This window comes from Neophocaena asiaeorientalis, unplaced genomic scaffold, assembly GCF_003031525.2.
Source record: "Neophocaena asiaeorientalis asiaeorientalis breed wild unplaced genomic scaffold, Neophocaena_asiaeorientalis_V1.1 scaffold284, whole genome shotgun sequence".
In the NCBI taxonomy this organism is placed as follows: Eukaryota; Metazoa; Chordata; class Mammalia; order Artiodactyla; family Phocoenidae; genus Neophocaena; species Neophocaena asiaeorientalis.
Window position 1 is genome coordinate 222,105 of NW_020173488.1, and position 6,018 is coordinate 228,122.

The following is a 6,018-nucleotide window of genomic DNA, read 5'->3' on the forward strand; positions in this document are numbered from 1 at the left end:
TAGAGGCTAAGGAGGTGCTCCCAGGGACTGTAAGCAGGGAGACACCATCCTTGCACACCCCCTTGGCCTTGTTAGGGCTTGATGAGGCTCCTCAGAAAGGAGCTTATACACTCACCAGGAGCCCCAGTTTTTGCAACCACAGCCAAGGAGACACCTATGGATCTTCTGGTCTGGAGGTCAGCAGGGATTACAGAGTCCTGTCATCCTCATGCAGTAGCTGACCCACAACTGAGCCTGATGAGTGCCCTGAGCGCCAACCAGCCCATACATAGATCAATCCACACCCAGGATGGGCAAGTGACTCCAACCCTCTCCTCCCCATACAGCAGTCACAGCCCTATCACAGCTGGTGGGCACCTACAGCCCACATGAGGGATGGCCATAGAATGCCTGGGTCTGGTGGCCAGAGGAGACTGCACTTCTGGGCCACACAGAACAGCTTCTAAAGAATACCACTCTTTCAAGACCAAGGCTCTCCGGTAGAGTCTTCAGACAACTGGTCCCAAAGTCCCAGGAACATCCTCCTCTCCTCAATCATGGCTTGTGGTCTTGTCATCATCAACCTGAATCTCAAACCTGGGGAGTGCCTCAGAGTGTTGGGCAAGGTGGCCCTGGATGCCAAGAGCTTTGTGCTGAACCTGGGCAAAGATGGCAACAACCTGTGCCTGCACTTCAACCCCTGCTTCAATGAGCACGGGGACACCAACACCATCGTGTGTAACAGCAAGGATGGCGGGGCCTGGGGGGCTGAGCAGCAGGAGTCTGTCTTCCCCTTTCAGCCTGGAAGTGTTGTGGAGGTATGCATCTGCTTCGACCAGGCAGAGCTAACCATCCAGCTGCCTGGTGGATACAAATTCAAATTCCCCAACTGCCTCAACCTGGAGGCCATCAACTACCTGGCAGCCAATGGTGACTTCAAGATCAAGTGCATGGCCTTTGAGTGAAGCCAGCCAGCCCATGGCCCCCAATAAAGGCAGCTGCCTTTGCTCCCCCTGGAAAAAAACTGATGGAGGTAGCTGCTTTCCGTAATACATGTAGACAAACACAGAGAGACAGACAAAACAAGGAGACAGAGAAATATAGTCCATATCAAAGAACAAGGCAAATCCCCAGAAAAATACTTTAATGAATCAGAGATAAGCAATCTACTTGACAAAGCGTTCAAAATAATGTTCATAAAGACACTCACTGATCTCAGGAGAAGAAAGGGATGAACGTAGCAAGAAGACAACAAAGAGAAACTATAAGAAAGAACTGAAGAGAAGTGATAACTGAAATGAAAAATACATTGGAAGGGTTCAACAGCAGAATGGATAAAACAGAAGCAGATTGGGTGTCTGGGACTGACATGTACACACTGCTATTTTTAAAATAGATAACCAACAAAGACCTACTGTATAGCACAGGGAACTCTGCTCAATATTCTGTAATAACCTAAATGGGAAAAGAATTTGAAAAGGAAAGATACATGTATATGTATAACTGAATCACATTGCTGTACACCTGAAACCAGCACAACATTGTTAATCAACTAAAAACAAAAAGAAGCACAAAATGAGCTGAAAGACAAAGCAATGGAAAACACCCAGACAGAGCAGCACAATGTAAAAAAAGAATTAAAGAAATGAGGATAACATAGGGGATCCTGGAACAACATCAAGTGGAATAACATTTGCATTATGGGGGTTTCAAAAGGAGAAGAGGAAGAGAAAAAGAAATTTCTTTAATTTGTATTTAAAGAAATAATGGCTGAAAACTTTCCTAATCTGGAGAAGGAAACAGATATTCAGTTCCAGGAAGCCCAGAGTGTTCCAAATAAGACAAACCTAAAGAGCAACACACTGAGACATGTTGTATTTAAATGGTAAAATTTAATGATTAAGAGAGAATTGTAAAAAGAAAGAAGCAAGAAAACAAGCAACTTATTATGTACTAGGGATAACCCATAAGGCTATCAGCACATTTTTCAGCAGAAACTTTACAAGCCAGAAGGGAGTGACATGACATATTCAAAGTGCTGAAAGAAAAAGACTGCCAAACAAGAATTCTCTTGACAAGGTTATCATTCTGATAACCTTGTCTCTTGACAAGGTTATCATTCTGAATTAAAGAACAGATTAAGGTTTTATAGATAAGCAAAAGCCAAAAGAGTTCATCACCACTAAATTGGCCTTATAAGAAATGTTAAAGGTACTCCTCCAAGCTAAAAAGAAAAGGCACTAATTAATAAGAAAACATGTGAAAGCAAAACTCTCACCAGAAAAGGTAAATAAATAAATGCTAGAGATAGTAAATCAATCTCTTATAAAACAAGTAGCAAAGTAAAAATCATAAGTAGTAAAATTAATTAAAAATACAATAATTATTCAAGGGATACATAAAATAAAAAGATGTAAAATGAGTCATCAAAAATATAAAATTAAGGAGGTGTTAAAATATAAAGCTTTGGAATGTTTTCAAAATGTAAATAAATAAATGGAAATAGATACTGTACTCATAGATTGGAAGAACCAAAATTGTTAAAATGTCCATACTACTGAAAACAATCTACCAATTCAATGTAATCCCTATCAGAATACCAATGGTGGGGCTTCCCTGGTGGCGCAGTGGTTGAGAGTCTGCCTGCCGATGCAGGGGACACAGGTTCGTGCCCCGGTCCAGGAAGATCCCACATGCTGTGGAGCGGCTAGGCCCGTGAGCCATGGCCACTGGGCCTGGGCGTCCAGAGCCTGTGCTCCGCAATGGGAGAGGCCGCAACAGTGAGAGGCCCGCATACCACAAAAAAAAACACACAAAAAATCGATATTTGTCACAGAACTAGAAAAAAAGTCCTAAATTTGTGTAGAGCCATAAAAGATCACAAATAGCTAAAGCAATCTTGAGAAAGAACAAAGCTGGAGGTATCACAATCCTTGATTTCTAACTGTTTTACAAAACTACAGTAGTAAGTTACTGACACAAAAACAGACACATAGATCAATGGAATATAATAGAGAGCCCAGAAATAAATGCATGTACTAATGGTCAATTAGTCTACAACAAAGGAGGCAAGAATATACAGTGGGCAAAAGACAATCTCTTCAATACGTAGTGTTGGGAAAACAGCTACATACAAAAGAAAGAAACAGGGCCACTTTCTTACCACGTATACACAAATAAACTCAAAATGGATTAAAAATTTAAATAAGAGACCTGAAATCATAAAAGTCCTAGAAGAAAATGTAGGCAGGAAGATCTTTTACATCAATCTTAGAAACATTTTTTGAATATGTCTCCTCAGGCAAGGGCAATAAAAGCAAAAATAAACAAATGGGACTACATCAAATTAAAAAGATTTTTCACAGCAAAGGAAAACATCAACAAAACAAAAAAGGCAACCTACTGGATAGGAAAAGATATTTGAATATGACATATTCTGTAAGGGGTTGATATTCAACATATATAAAGAACTCATACAACTCAATATCAAGAAAAGAAACAACCCAATTAATAAGTTGACAGAGGACCTGAAGAGACATTTTTCCAAAAAGACATAGAGGGCTTCCCTGGTGGTGCAGTGGTTAAGAATCCACCTGCCAATGCAGGGTATACGGGTTCGAGCCCTGGTCCGGGAAGACCCCACATGCCGTGGAGCAACTAAGCCTGTGTGCCACAACCACTGAGCCTGAGCTGTAGAGCCCACAAACCACAACTACTGAGCCCACGTGCCTAGAGCCCGTGCTCCGCAACAAGAGAAGCCACCGCAATGAGAAGCCTGTGCACCACAACGAAGAATAGCCCCCGCTCACCGCAACTAGAGAAAGCTCGTGCACAGCAATGAAGACCCAATGCAGCCAAAAATTAACTAATTAATTAATTAAAAAAAAAAAAGGAAGACATAGAGATGGCCAATAGGCAAATGAAAAGATGCTCAACATCACTAATCATCAAGGAATGCAAATCAAAACCAGGATGTACTACCTCATACCTGTCAGAATGGCTATTATAAAATAGACAGAAAACAACAAGTGTTGGTAAGGGTGTGGAGAAAAGTCCTCATGCACTGTCTGTAGGAATGCCTATTGTAGTTACTATGAAAAACAGTATGGAGATTCCTTAAAAAAACTAAAAATAGAACTACCACTAGTGATCAAGCAATTTTACTTCTGAACATTTATTTGAAGAAAATAAAAGCATTAATTCTAAAAGATACATGCACCCCTATGTTCATTGAAGCCCTATTTACAATAGCCAAGACATGGAAGCAACCTAAGGGTCCAAGGATAAATGAATGGATAAAGAAAATGTGGTACATATACATACAATGGAATGTTACACAGCCATTAAAAAAAAAGAGAGAAATCTTTCCATTTGTGACAATATGGATGGACCTAGAATGTATTATGCTAAATGAAATAAGTCTGTCAGAGAAAGACAGACACCTGCAATTTCAATTTATATGGAATCTAAAAAACAAAGCAAATGAACAAACAAAACAAAGCAGAACAGATTCAAAGACACAGAGAACAAAACTGGTGGTTGCCAGAGGGGAGAGGGGTTGGGGGGAATGGGTGAATTAGGTAGAGAGGATTAAGGGGTACAAACTTATTGCTATAAAATAAACAAGGCATGAGGATATAATGTACAGCATAGGGAATATAGTCAATAATATTGTAACAGCTCTGTATGGTAACAAGATTTATTGTGGTGGTTATTTTGTAATATATAAAAATATCAAATCACTATGTTGGACACCTGAAACAAATATAATATTGTATGTTAATTATAATTCAATTAAATAAATAATTTTAGAAGTAACGAAATTTCTTGAAAAATACTTTGTTTCATCTCCTTTACATTCTATACTAATGGTAAAGCTTTAAGAGAAGTGAGGTAGGCAGGATTCTAACATGGCTGTCAAGATTCCCACTTTACTGGTGAATAAACCCAGTATAATCCCCCAGTGAGAGCCAAATGGAACAGGAAACATCATGGACTCCTTAGGAAAATATATGTAGTTTAGGCTTATTAGATTATAATATAAGGCAGAAGCTGGCAAACATAAGATGTAAAGGAAGATGGAGACCAAATAATAAATGAGGAGGTGAGATCTTATTCTGCAGTCAATGGGAATAGTGAGAACACATAAAACAGGAATAGAGGGGAGAGTAATAATTAATCTTTCTTAACTATGGTCTTGTGTTTTTTTCTTTTCCTTTTTTTTTTTTTTTTTTGAGGGGCAACAACTGATACTTTAATAGTAAATATAGATCTCATTCCCTTAGGAATTCAGGAGAGAAGTCTGAAACCCAGTATGGAACTGGCACTTTGGAGAGACTTTGTAGCCAGTTGTCTAACTCTACTTAAGTAGGTTTTAACTTCTGATGTAGTATTAACATATCCATAACAGGAGCTATTGACCACTACACATATATCTCATCTTTCTATTAGTATCTGATCTAATATCTGATCTAACATCATTGTTTAAGATTTAAGAGTTAAGAGACGTTAATATGTTAACAAGTGTGATAATAATTTCAATTTGATATTAAAAGACAGTTTTGTCAACCTGCAGGTCCTGTGGTGAGAATGAGAATCAATAGGCACACTATATTAGAAGAGAAGAAATTCTGAAAATTTTAGCTGTGGTACTTAAATGCATATTCATGGAGGTAAAAATGAAGACATTAGTGAAATGTGAAAAATACATATAATTACTAAATTTTGTGTTAGTTAGACCCTAGAAGATTTATGCTGTATATTAAAGAATAGTATAAGAATGAGTAGCATGTTTAAATGGGAAAGAAGAAAAAATCTCTTCAACTTAAATCAACCCAAACTAGTAATCTATTTGGGAAGCACACATATCATAGGCTCTTGATTCAGAAAGTGTTGGATTTCAATTCTTCCTTTTATAATTTGCCACCTATTAGATCATGGGAAAAATATGTAAGTCCTTCTAACTTGTCTTTTTCTCTTTAAGAATAACAGGAAAATATAGTTTTCCATATTTAAATCATTAACCTAATACTGGACAAA

The 6,018-nt window shown here is 38.3% G+C and overlaps 1 pseudogene; it reads left to right on the forward strand.

Moving 5' to 3' along the window:
• Window positions 1–536: 536 nt before the first annotated feature.
• Window positions 537–944, forward strand: LOC112401227 (galectin-1 pseudogene; annotated as a pseudogene).
• The last annotated feature ends 5,074 nt before the right edge of the window (window positions 945–6,018 follow it).